Raw genomic sequence first — 14,571 nt, 5'->3', positions numbered from 1 at the left:
ATTACTTCCTGAGTAACGGTATTTTTTCTTCCTACCTTACCTTTAGCGCTTTTCACAGTTATATTGATCATTTTCCACAGTTAGACTGATTACTTTTTACAGCTATAATATTGATTACTAAAGGTATCACTTTTTGCACTTAGAGTGACCACTTTCTACAGTTATATTTCTCACTGCTGCAGGGCATTATTTATCTCTTACAGTCCTCCTTCATACCTGATGTATGTCTCACTAGGTGAATGTCTACGTTATTTTAGTTTTCGCTACATCTGAAACATTTGCCACTCGTCTAGTCAGTGACAGAAAATGAATTTTTGTATGTTGGTTTCGTTGCAGACATCTTGTAATGCAAAGACACTACTTGTTTATTTTGCATAAATTATAATAAAAATAGATTTGTTATAAAACTTACCAGAAATTTTGGCTTAACTAGCTGACAACCAGTCGTAATCGTGACACACTTGTTTAATTTTTCGTGTTGCATTTTACATATCTGAATGAAATTTAATTTGGATTGCAATATAAGGGTTCAAAATTAGTGAAAATCAAGATGAGTAGTCTTACAATAAAATGATACTGTTTATATAACTTTAAATTTAAGTGAAGAAGAAGACGCCCTTATCTAAAGATTAGTTTGAATTTCACGCAAAACTGCATAAGAGCTGTATACATAAGGCGCCCCTAATTTAGCAGTGAAAGGCAGTTAGTCATTATCAACCATTATCAACTCTTACGCTACTCTTTTTACCAACAAATAGTGAGATTGAACGTCACATTATAACCACACACGGATGAAAAGTCAATTATATTTGGAGAGACGGGGATCCGAACCCGCAACCCTCAGATTACGAATCAAGCACCCCTAAACATTGGCCATACCAGATCTCCCAAGAGTGGCTGATGTCAAAATATGTTGAGTTGGGAAATTATTAATTTTTTTGTTTGTTTTTCAGTTACCCAACTTTCAGGTTCCCCTAACTGTTTCTATATTATTATAAAAACCTAATATAAACATAGATGTTTTTCATCCTTAATAGAAGAAAAGTCTACCATGCTAGGCTTAACGGTATAGTGTTTCACATTACAAGTTAAGTAGAATTTTCCAGAAAGGTATTTTTAGCAATTGCATGTTCATAATTGGATGTTTATTAAATAATTATCGATTATGACAAAGCTCCACGGATAATGTTGACAACTTTTACATTCTGTAATATATCGTTGGAAGTTAGTGTATAATTTTATACCATAATACACGTTATAATAACTTTTTTAATAGATTACAATAGTTATTTTTCGAGCTGTTTATTATGAAATAGTTTATTTGGATTATATTGCAGATAATATAAACCACTTTACCATCTGACATTATAGTGATGTCGGATCATGGTTTGCGTGATTGAATAATAATATAAAAAGTATATGTTCCTCATTTTTCAAAATTAACTACGACTAACGTTATTCTTAATTTGTGCTGATAAAAATTACGTAAATGCCCATGTTTGTTTGTGTATGTGTGCTTTGACAAACAAATGTTCAAAACAGCTTACACAAGTCAGAATAACAACTCGTACATATTTGTCCAATCATGTGTGTTTGTGTTTTCCTATAGCAAAGCCACATAGGGCTATCTGCTGAGCCCACCGAGGGGATCAAACCCCTGATTTTAGCGTTGTAAATCCGGAGACGTACCGCTGTATTAGTGGAGGAATTGTCCAATCATACGTTACTTTCTGGGTTACTACTTTTTCATGTAGACAATAATATTAACATCAGTACAGAACGGTATGTAAAAATTTTGACTGTATATATGTATATATAATTATCTGCTTCCTTTCACAATGAAGAATATAAATGTTTTATACTCTAATAAACTGTAATAGTGTTTCATACCCTGCTGAATGTGTTGAGTGTTTTATACACTGGTGAACGTATAAAAAGTGTTTCATACTCCGAAGAACTTACAGCTGTTTTTATTCTACAATGAATGTATAATAATGTTTTATATACTGATAATATATAGATATGTTTTATACCGTGATAAAAGTACAGTTTCACACACCGATGGGCCTATAGAAATATTTATACACAGATAACTATGTTCAGAAGAAGTCAAGCAGATAAAAACGTGTATTTATTTCCTTGCTGTTTTATATCCTAGCACAGTGAATGTAGGACTCATATATATATATACCACAGAAAGAAACGTTCAAAATTACACAAATTAACGCATAAGTCCTTTAATGATTTTGTTTCTGCTACTCATTATGGGGTAGGAGGTAAACGTTTTTTTTTTTGGAAGACAACGTGCAATAAAGGGGCTACATATGAAGATATCTGAAGATACGAGAAGTAAAATTAACGTTCTTATGAGCGAACCTTCATCTATATTCCAGTTAATGTTACTTATATTGTAAATATGAGAAACTGATTCATATTTCTGTGGAATAATTTGTTATGTGTGCACGATAGGAAATATAAAAAATATCATTTTCTTACTAAAATGTGTGTAAAATGTCCCATTTACGTAAAGCAATTTCCTTGTAGTGTAAAGATAGTGCTTATAAACAGCATTTTCCTACATCTTTACCAACAAAGAATAATTATCACTCATTTCTGATCAAAGCAGTCTAACTACTTAGATCAAAATTATAACCAGCCTGGTAATCAACATAGCTATTTAAATATACTTTTCTTACTTATAATGCACGTTTCATTAGCTGGACATCTTCGATGTCATTCTTAGATCACTTAATGCTAACTTGACATCTGACGATCTGTTCTGTGAGTCAAAATTAGCAGATGTAGCTTTATAACCTTACAGTTAATATAGTCGAAAACAAGAAGGACAGACTGTTAGTGATATTGCTTGTTCCAAGTCAGAGCGTTGAAAAGGCCCCAGGTTACAGGTAAGACCTCCAAGAACAGAATACCTTCATGAACATCCCTGTTACAGAAACTTCACCCTCATCCATATTTTTGTGACCAAAGTCACGCCACTGCCCTGTGAAATAGCTGTTTCAGGTCATCCTCAGTGATTTGAACCAGAGACTGTTGAAATAAGTGACCAGTTACAAAACGCTAACTACATGCCCTGCAGGTCAAGTGTGTGCTGACCAATAAGAGTTCTTCTGGTAGCCAATTCATTTTTTGATGCATTTTCTGAAAAACTGAGTAGTTTCCTGCAGCAACTGTTCTGATAAACTGAGTAGTTTCCTGCAGCAACTGTTCTGACAGAACGTTTTGATCTTTTTATTTCTAATAAAGGTGGTATTTTGTGGAAAATTTACTTCAGTCAAAGAATTTTTTTCTCTGCAACACTAGCTGTTTTTTTAATTAGCTGGATGGAATTAAAATAAACGGTTTCTTCTGAAACGAGATGTAACTAAAATAGCTGATTTCTCTGCAGCAGGATGTAACTAAAATAGCTGGTTTCTTTGCAGTAGGATGTAACTAAAATAGCTGGCTTTCTTTGCAGCACTAACCGATTTTTTTTCAGTAGCTGGATGTGACTGAAATAGACGCTTTCCTTTACAGCTGGATATCGCTAAATTAGCCGATTTTCTCTGCAATAGGATGTAACTAAAACAGCCGATTTTCTCTGCAACGTTAGCCGGATTTCTCTGGAACAATAGCCAGTTTTTCTGAGCAGAGAATACCAGTAAAATAGACGGTTTCCTCTGTATTACAGTGTCGCTAGGTCAGTCAATAATTTTTAAAATCACTTAAATCGTTAAGTATAATTTTTTTATACTTGTTGTGGGCACAATACAGATAGCCCATTGTGTAGATTTGCGTTTAACAACAAACAACTCTATAAAGTTGGACGTCGCCAAATTAGCCTGTTTCAACGATATCAAAATGTCACTAAGGTTAGCACGGTTTCGCTACAAGATGCAATATTATTTGTTTGTCTACACTATAACACAGTGCTGCAGTATTAACAGGGTTATGATGCAGCAAATTTTACGGAATTAGATGATTTACGTTGCAGCAGGATGTTGCAGCGTTAGCCAGTTTATGATATAGCATAATGGTACAGTATTAGCCAGGTCATTATGCAGCAGGATGCTACAATAATATTAGCTGCGTTATTATAGAGCGGAATGCTGCAGTATTAGCCAGGTTGTTATACAAAATGATATTCCAGTATTAATCTTGCTGTGATACAGCAAATGATGCCGCATTAGCTGGGCTATAATAGAACAGAATTCTAGATAATTAACTAAGTTATAATACAAGTTGCTAGAGTATTACCTGGATGTCGATGTAACACCAATAGGTTTAGTTGTTATTTTTTCGTTTCACGTATGATCACTATTCTAAAACTGCTCAAATAAAATTAAAACGATTGTTTTCTTCATTGCTCCGTTTTCCAATATGTTTTTATTTTTCGATAATATAAACATTACTTGTCCCTACTCTGATTCACATTCCTGCGATGCCAGTTCATGTAGAAATATATATGATTTTATAATATTTGATGTTTTTATCAAGTTCAAAATCAAGTGACCGAACATAGCCCATTGATTAGCTTGCCTAACTATAATATCCGCGTCCACCGTCCAGTAACAAAAGGAAAGACGTATCCTCCACTTTCGGACATAATGGTGATGGTCATACAAGAGTATATGAGACGTTAGGGTGTGAGTGTTTTTAACTAGCTACCCTTCCTCTAGTCTCTCATTTAAAAACCAGGGACAGCAAGCATAGACAACTCTCGAATATGTTTGTGCGAATATTCAACAAAACAAACAAAAATCTCAAGCATAAAGGCAATACGAATTCAGTAAAAAACAGTATTTCTCACTTACTACTTACTTCGTGTTAACTACAACACTACATACAGACTATTTTTGCTGTGACCATTGCGGATTTCGAAACCCGCTTTTTAGCACAGAAATTGTATCATTGAAATCTATTTGTTGCTAGAAAACACTTACTGTTGTATTTAAAATGTTTTAGTAATTCGATGGAGTATAAAATATTTGTCTCTTTTTGTTTTTAATTTCGTGCAAAGCTACACGAGGGCTAACTGCGCTAGTCGTTCTTAATTTAGCAGCGAAAGACTAGAGGAAAATCAGCCAATCATCACCGGCCACAGCTAACTCTTGGGCTACTCTTTTACCAACAAATAGTTGGATTAACTGAAACATATAACGCCCCACGGCTGAAAGGGCAAGCATGGTTGGTGTAACGGGGATTCGAACCCACGACCCTCAGATTACGAGTCGAGCGCCCTAACCACGTGACCATTCCAAGCCAAACATAAAAGAACAAAATCAACAATGAGCTAAGTGACTTATATCATAAACTCAAGCTATTAAAACTTTGTGTATAAAAACTATTTCGTAACAAAACTCCAGTTGCTCTTGCGTTATTACATTATTTTCACTTAATGATGATGTGGCGAAAGAGACATTTAATATTCATGCACAACATATCTACTGTGTGTGCCTATGTATTGCGTAAACAATTTAAAAATGTAAGTATAACACATACGACTTTTATCTTCATGAAGCCTTATAACATATTAACTAGAATGGCGCTATCTTTCAAAGTATGATGTTATTAAAAGGCATACCTTCTATTCTTTGTACACTGCTGGCCAATGAACATAAAGAAAAAATATGCATTTTGCGTTGTTAGACTCAACCACTTATTTGAGTAGTGCTTCGAAAGATGAAAATAAGAAAAGGGAGGATAAAAATATAAACTTTTTTAGCATTTAATAGGGAAAATGTGAACACTATGAACTTAGCCTAAATACTAGCTGGTCAAAAGTTTAAGACCATACTGAAACGAAGCGTTATCGGAAAACACGTAACCAAATTTAGTCATTTGTGTTCAAGCATTAGCGTTGTCAACATTGTTACATTGGGTAAAAACGTGGCAAAGGCTAAAAAGTTGACAGAGTTTGAACGTGGCAGAATTGTCGAGCTGCAAAAGCAAGGTCTCTCTCAACGTGCCATCGCTGGTGAGATTGGGTGTAGTAAAACTGCTGTTGCAAATTTCTTAAAACACCTTGAGAGATACGGAACGAAAATTTCAAGTGGTCGGCCCAAGAAAATATCGCCGGCGTTGAGCAGGAAAATTCGACGAGTTGTCCGGCAAGACACCAGCCAATCGTCGAACCAGATTAAGGCCCTTACGGACGCAGAATGCAGCTCAAAAACAATAAGATGGCATCTACGAGAGAAAGGCTTTAAAAACCGTAAACGTCTTCAAAGGCCACGCCTCCTTTCATAACACGAAAGAGCTCGGTTAAACTTTGCTGAAAAGCACCAAATATGGGACGGAGAAAAGTGGATGAAGGTTTTGTTCTCTGATGAGAAAAAAAATTAACCTGGATGGTCCAGATGGCTTCAACCCTTACTGGTACGATAAGGATATCCCACCGGAAACATTTTCTACACGACACAGTGGAGGAGGTTCCATCATGATCTGTGGTGCTTTCTCCTTTCATAGAACAATGGAGATTCAGGTTATACAGGGGCGTCAAACAGCAGCTAGCTACATTGGAATGTTAGAGAAAACATCCTTATTGACTGAAGGCCATCGTTTGTGTGGAAATGACTGGATCTTTTAGCAGGACAACGCTGCAATCCATAATGCCCGCAGGACAAAGGACGTTTTCATGGCGAATAACGTGATTATTTTGGACCATTTAACGTGTTCGCCCGAACTAAACCCCGTTGAAAATGTTTGGGGTGAATGGCAAGGGAAGTCTATAGAAATTGACGTTAATTCCAAATGGTGCATGATCTTCGTGAAGCCATCTTCACCACTTAGAATACCATTCCAGCCAGCCTTCTGCAAACGCTTATATCGACCATGCCAAAGCGAATGTTTGCAATTATTCGCAATGACGGTTGTGCAAGAGTCTCACTACTGAGACCTCTTTTTGGGCATTTCCTACCCTGTTTAGGACTTCTTTTTGGTATGGTCTTAAACTTTTGACCAGCTAGTATTTAGGCTAATTTCACAGTGCTCACATTTTCCCTATTAAATACTAAAAATGTTTTTTTTTATTTTCCCTTTTCTTTTTTTCATCTTTCGAAGCTCTATTCAAATAAGTGGTTGAGACGAACAATGCAAAATGCATATTTTTTCTTTATGTTCATTGGCCTTAAGATTTTGGCCAGCAGTATATATTTGAAAACCGATTCCTTTTTGTAGGTAGGTGCATATGACTACTTCTTAATTATTGATCAATAAAAAATTAACGAAGAATTAAAATATATACGAATAATTATTATTATATCGTGTGCCCGCTACTAGTACAGCGGTAAGCTTACGGATTTACAACGCTAAAATCAGTGGTTCGATTCCCCTTGGTGAGCTCAGCAGATAGCCCGATGTGGCATTGCTATAAGAGAAACACACATTTATTATATCGTACAAAGCATGTTCATTAGCAACGTAACTAAACTACAATATCTAATATTTACATTTATAGAGAGTGCTAAACAGCTTTACACCTAAAGTAGAACTTTCGACAAGAAGAAAGCGAAATTAAAGTAATAACGATCCAGAAATATTCAGTCTTTAGGTCAGAATAACAACTAGTTTATATAAAATGTTTGGGAGAAGGTGTTGATGTAAGATGTGATTCTTTAGATTGGTTTGTTTTGAATTTCGCGTAAAGCTACACGAGGGCTATCAGCTCTAGCCGTCCATAACTTAGCAGTGTAAGACTAGAGGGAAGGCACCTAGTCATCACCATCCACCACCAGCTCTTGGGCTACCCTTTTACCAACGAATAGTGGGATGGGCCTTCACATTATAACGACCCCACAACTGAAAGGGCGAGCATGTTTGGTGTAACGAGGATTCGAACCCGCGATCCTCAGATTACAACTCGAGTGCCTTAACCACCCGGCCATGCTGGGCCTTTGATGTATTGGAACTACATTGATTGATCAGAGTTTAGATGTTCTGTTGACAATACATTTGTCGTCTGGTCACATGGATAGGAACACCTGACTTAACTTGATTCACATCTTCAGAATTGGTATTCACGATGACACCTGGCCTACTACTATGTATGTGGTATTCCAGCTGGCTTGTTGAGCCTTACTATTTGACGAAAAGCCTCGTCGACACTGGATATGGCAGATGTAGCGTGACTGATATGTTTTAAGATCTTTCCTTTCACTCATATATATATTTTAAAATGTCACTTGAAAACACATAGTCTATAAACCACAGTATTATATTCCCATTAGAAATGGAAAATAACGTAAACTCTGCTATTTTCGGAGATTTTCATCAGCAAATATGATGGCAAATTCACAACTACAGTATACGAAATAGCAGGATATGCAGATTGAAATCTAAGCTTTTTTCCAATTACGTGACCCATTTTCAATAAAACATTGTACCATCAAATACCCAAGTAATAAAGTTAAAAACATCTGTTTCAAAGGTTTCATAATGTACGACCATATATACTACTTTTATAACTTTATAAAACACAGCATGAACAGCACGCAAGTCCCACTAGCATGAAAATTAATAATATATCTGCAGCTCTTATTTACCTCCCTTATACACAGAATATAAATTAAAAATAGTAAAACTTTAAACTTAGATATCCACTGGAAATGATACAGGACAGTTAGATATATATTAGTACAAACAAAACATATGACAAGAAAAGGAACATTGTTTGTGAAATCTCTTACTCGTGAAAAATTGCCAACACAGATAAGACAGATTGATGTTTTGGTGTGTGAATGAACAAACATAAAGACAGTAGAAAAAAATTGTAGAATATTGTTTTGATAATTTTCAAGCTTATTGAGAAGAAACATTCTAGAAAATCAGAAAGATCGGGTAAGTTGTGTTTATAAGCACATGAAAGTCTTCACTTAACAGAAATATTTGTAGATTAGCAGTATTTTACTTGACACAGAAAATAACTTGTTTATAAACTTTTATAAAAAATATGTCTAAAAATGTAATTTGACGAATGTCAGATTCGAGCCTTCAGCTTGCAGTAAAAGAAAACAACGATAGTTTAGGAGCAGGTTACACTAACGTACCTGTAATAAGGGTAGGAGTTTTCCTATATATATTTAATGGCGAAAGTTCAACCACTTTTTATTCTGATATAAAGACAGAACACTTCTGACAAGCCACCACAATAGTCGCCTTTAGTGAAGCTGCTTTTCAGTTAAGTTTTCCCATCTTTTAACAGTTACATTTAGTTTAACTCTTGTTTCATCATTTGACATTATTATTTTCATTGTAATTCACTGTACAAGTAATCGAACATTTTATTTGGTCTGTCAAATTTCGTGTACACTAGAGAGCTATTTGGGTTAATGATTTCTAATTTTGAAATGATAGACTAGAAGGAAAACAACTGGTCAGCACCACTATCGTCCACTTTTAGCCTACTCTTCGACCAACAAAAAGTTTCTATGAGCATATTAGAACCCGTAGCTTGAAAGATGAGCATTTTAACCACCAGGTCGTGTAAGCCGTAGTCATGTAGGTTTAAAAGAAACATAATTTTGAACATGAAAAATGAAACACAGCAATAAATAAATAACTTACCAGAATTATCCTCCATATTGTACAAAACTATATTTAATAACGTGAAGCAAAAACTGTCCAAATATTGGAACTTTATACTCTTCTGTTTGTTGTGAATCCTGGTTATACATAGCAATAATAAAAACTATAATAGTTTACTAGAAAGAGAAATTTCACTCGCGTTACTTAATATACAATGATTTACTTTAAACCTGGCCTATGACACTACGACTGAATAATACAAATCTTGACTTTAATTTGGTAAAATCAAAATTGTGTATCAGAAGCTGGGAGTTATTTTCAACATTGCTTTCTTGTTGTTATTGGCAAGGGCAAAGCTACATAATAAAGTATCTGTGCTGCTCTCTGCAGATATCGAAACCGAATTAAAGATAGGATAAGAAAGGATGATACACTGAATAAATTAAATTTCGAAATACTGTTTTGTGTCATACGATAAAAGTGTTAAAACTGTTTTTAATTCAGTTAGTGCTCAACAATCTGTAATTATGATTAATAAATTGTATTTACATAAATATGTTAATATTTGAAAAATTGTGAAACTATACTTTGTTGCAATAACAATAATTCACAATTTCAACCATATCGAAATTTAACGATTTAAAAAAAAAAAAAGTTAATTACTTGTGTTATATATTACTGCTTTGCACAACGTACTTTGTAAACCAACCCTCATAAGACGTCTACGTATTACTTGTAGGTCACAATAATAACTGAAATATAAAGACGTACCTATCGGGTAGGCCACCTCTTTGCCAGATAACCTCGTTGAATATAAGATTGTTCCACGTTACGTTGTAGAAGAGCTTTACTTATTGGTGATCGGTCCGGTTCTGACTTTGACCGTGGCAGTTCCAGCCATAGCAACTGTGTGCATGACATAAATCGATCCCATTGTTACGTATACTTATGACGCGATACTCGTTTTATTCTATTTTCTAGGCCAGAAGATCTCACACAGAGGAAGCTCCAGATGAAAAAGTTGAAATGATGCAGCAGATTTCTTGGGTTTTTTGTTGTTCTTTTTGTAATACTTATGTATTCAAAGAGAGTTACTTTACCTTTCCAGTCTCTTCTGCTACCTGTAGTGGACATAGTACAGGTAGCCGCGCCATTGTGTAGTTTTGCGCTTGACATCAAAGTCTGGTTGTGATACAGGGGAAACATTTCCATTTTCAGTTTATTTTCGATGCTCACACAAAGTTACACAAGAACTATCTGCGCAATAGGCGTACGCAATTTTGAACTGACAAACTAAAGTTAAGGTAACTGGTTAAAGATACCGCCAGTTCTTAGACCATTCTTCTTCGATCAAAAAAGTGGAACCTACTGTCACACTTATAGCGCACCTTTGGCTCCAATGTAAGGAAAGCGTTTTGTGACAACGGGACACAATCCACAAATCCTCAGCTTCGTATTCCAGAGCACAATAATCACTAGATCATACCCAGAACTTCTTTTATAATTCTCTGTTTGATCAAATTGAACGTTTTGAAAATATTTTTACAAGCGTTTTCATCAGCAGTTATTATGTGTTAATTAATCACGTGGGGAGTCTTGAATGTTCACTCTTAAATAAGGGGATCATTGGCTGAAAACTTTTGAGAACTCCCCTTGAAACAAATTCATGATGATACCTGTTTTCTTGATACGTAGCTTGTTATCCTATTTACCTCATTTTAAAAATTCTTCATTATAGCATTTTAATTTGCAAATTTCCCAAATGTCTGTATTGCAGAATGTACTTTTTTATCCATTTAAATACGATTTTCTGATTTTTTCATGCAACTATTGTCGCATTATTGATTGCAGTTATGTTATTTTTATATAAAGTTTCAAAGGCGTTCAGCCAGTTTCCGTTCCAGATAAAATCTTTGGTGATACCAGGTTTTTTGTTTTGTAGTTATTAGGTCAGTAGATTTTATGTCAGGTTTTAATAGCTTTTCTTCTTTGATTTTAATTTTACGTTCCGTGTTCATTTATTTCAACAACTGGTGATCACATGAATGCCCTATGATTAAGTGATACAGACTACAGTGATCCTAATTATGTTTCAAATACGAGGAGGCTTTAAGAAGCACGCATGCTGCTCGTGTTTTTAGTAGCTTTTAGTAATAGCTTATAGCGATATCAAAACATTTAAACGGAGATTAAAATACGTTATGTCAAAATTTCTATTCGTACAAGTGCACGAATTTACTTTAAACGTTACGTTTGTTATCGTCTGATATGACTGTAAAGTTATTTGTTATTTTGAATTTTGCACAAAGCTACTCGAGGGCTATCTGTGCTAGCCGTCCCTAATTTAGCAGTATAAGACTAGAGGGAAGGCAGCTAGTCATCACCACCCATCGCCAACTCTTGGGCTACTCTTTTACCAACGAATAGTTGGATTGACCGTTACATTATAACGTCCCCACGGCTGAAAGGGCGAGCATGTTTAGCACGATGGGGATGCGAACCCGTTAACCTCAGATTACGAGTCGCACGCCTTAACACGCTTGGCCATGCCGGGCCCGACTGTAAAGTGTCGTAACTCATTTGAGATACTGATTTCATATATATAAGTTCCAGAATAATAAAACCTTCATCTACGTACTTAAAAAGTATTCAGAAAATTGTTTTCAGAATACTTATTTACAAAATTAACTGGTTAGAATGTTCTGTGGAATGTTAATCGCATTGTAAAAGTACGATGTCTCAGGTGCCATGCTGTCCTTGGAACTATTGCTTCAACCATCGATTGTTTTGAGCTTGATGACCATTATTACGTAATGTTCACGAAATTTTCGTACTCTTCACAATGTACATAGTTGCCACGTGTTCAACTACACCAATCGTACAGAAGTCTATGCATGCATATTGAGGTGTCTTCACGAAGATGTCGAGGATGAGATGATATGAACACCGGTTTCATTCTCCACTGTTACTGAAAATACTGCCATAGACTAAGATTTCGTTTAGTCCTGATAGATGTTTGTTTGTTTTTGAATTTCACGCAAAGCTACTCAAGGGATATCTGCGAGCCGTCCCTAATTTAGCACTGTAAGACTAGAGGGAAGGCAGCTAGTCATCACCACCCACCGCCAACTCTTGGGCTACTCTTTTACCAACGAATAGTGGGATTGACCGTCACATTATAACGCCCCCACGGCTGAAAGGGCGAGTATATTTGGTGTGACGGAGATTCGAACCCGCGACCCTCAGATTACGAGTCAAACGCCTTAACCCACCTGGCCATGCCGAGCCTCCCGATAGATGTATGAAAGTTCTGGCCACGTAGTGCAAGAATTTTGCGCTTGCTTCACTCTATTCTTTTTGAGGTTTAACTTTTCATCGTTATACGAGAAATATACTGCAAGACAACTATAAAGCCGAAAAAACTTCGCATCTCATGGTCAGCGAAAACGTTTTTGTCTTTTCTTGCAGTCGTTCCAGTACGCCTCGTGCGATGTCACAGTGAACTATCCAACCTTACATGGAAGACTGTGTTTTTGTAAGGTTTTTTTAAATATAGATTTCTCTAAATTAATGCTATATCACTTATGTTTTTTGAGGAAGCAGTTTATGCACTTTTCTTATATGATTGTTTTATTTTTCACAAGGGCAAAGTAATTGTGAATTGAACTGAGTTCACTTCAATAAACAGTGCAGCTTCTTCCTGAATATGGAACATTCCTCAGCGACCAGAATAAAAACCTTGGCACAGGTAGCGACAGTCCTGCACACATTGAAATGATGTTTTAGTATTTCTACTTCCTCGCACGGACGTGCTACAGACAGTGGTATCTTAAAAATAATTAAATAGATACTATCAGGTTTGTATCTCTTGCTGTATCTCCATCAGAATATTTTCCCGTGGATGTTACCATATTCCTTCAACTATAAATCTGTCGATGGTGCCATTGTATTGTCGTAATATAATTGGGAAGTCAATGTAAGCCAAATAATAAACTTTGTAAAATTGGTGCTAAGCATGTTTACCGAAACACCCTGTGAAACAAATATTTGTACATGTGTTAAACACGTCTGATTTGATTTGTTTTGAATGTCATGCAAAGCTACAAGAGGGCAATCTACGCCAACCGTTCATAATTTACCAGTGTGAAACTAGAGGGAAGGTAGTTAGTCATCACCACCCACCGCCAACTCTTGGACTACTAGTACTTTTACCAACGAATAGTGGGATGATCGTATCATTATAACACCACTACAGTTAAAAGGATGAACATGTCTGGTGTGATGAGGATTCGAATTTGAAACCCACAGATTACAAGTCAAGCGCCCTAACCACCTGGCCATGCTGGGACAGACATGGTTACTGTAAATGTCATACAAGTCTCATTTGAAATATCTCTATATTAATACCACACGTGAATAAACAACTATAAACATATTAGGGGTAAGAATTGAATACGTATCAACAACTACCAACCCTGTCAGGTCTAAATTTGTGTTACAATTTAGCACAAAGCTACACACATGGCTATCTATGCTATGTCCATCACGGGTATCGAAATCCGGTTTTTAGTGTTGTGAGTCTGCAGTAATACCACTGTGCCACTGAGGGGCCAGGTGTAAGTATCAAACACGTTTAAACAATTATCAACTATTTCAAATGTAAGTAACAAACGTGTTTAAACAATTATTTACTTCGTCAGGTGTAAGTACCAAATATGTATACACAACTAACTACTAACCACGTCAAGTGTAAGTACCAAATTTGTATAAATAACTAACTACTAACCACGTCAGGTGTAAGTACCAAATATGTATACACAACTAACTACTAACCACGTCAGGTGTAAGTACCAAATATATATACACAACTAACTACTAACCACATCAGGTGTAAGTACCAAATATGTATACACAACTAACTACTAACCACGTCAAGTGTAAGTACCAAATATTTATAAACATCTAACTACTAACCACGTCAAGTGTAAGTACCAAATATGTATACACAACTAACTACTAATCAAGTCAGATGTAAGTACAAAATTTGTA

The 14,571-nt window shown here is 35.7% G+C and overlaps 1 protein-coding gene across 1 annotated transcript in view; it reads right to left on the bottom strand.

Annotated features, from left to right (window-relative positions):
• LOC143232325 (inactive ubiquitin carboxyl-terminal hydrolase MINDY-4B-like) overlaps window positions 1–10,391 on the bottom strand; it is a 56,238-nt gene extending 45,847 nt beyond the window's left edge. Inside the window, exon 1 of the mRNA XM_076467598.1 lies at window positions 10,294–10,391. The gene's annotated coding sequence lies outside the window, so the exon portion shown is untranslated. The remainder of the gene's footprint in view (window positions 1–10,293) is intronic.
• Between the last annotated feature and the right edge of the window lie 4,180 nt (window positions 10,392–14,571).

The sequence above is a fragment of the Tachypleus tridentatus genome, chromosome 11, assembly GCF_004210375.1.
Source record: "Tachypleus tridentatus isolate NWPU-2018 chromosome 11, ASM421037v1, whole genome shotgun sequence".
Taxonomy (NCBI): domain Eukaryota; kingdom Metazoa; phylum Arthropoda; class Merostomata; order Xiphosura; family Limulidae; genus Tachypleus; species Tachypleus tridentatus.
The sequence above is the reverse complement of the archived record's forward strand: the minus strand, read 5'-3'. Positions and strand labels throughout refer to the sequence as shown.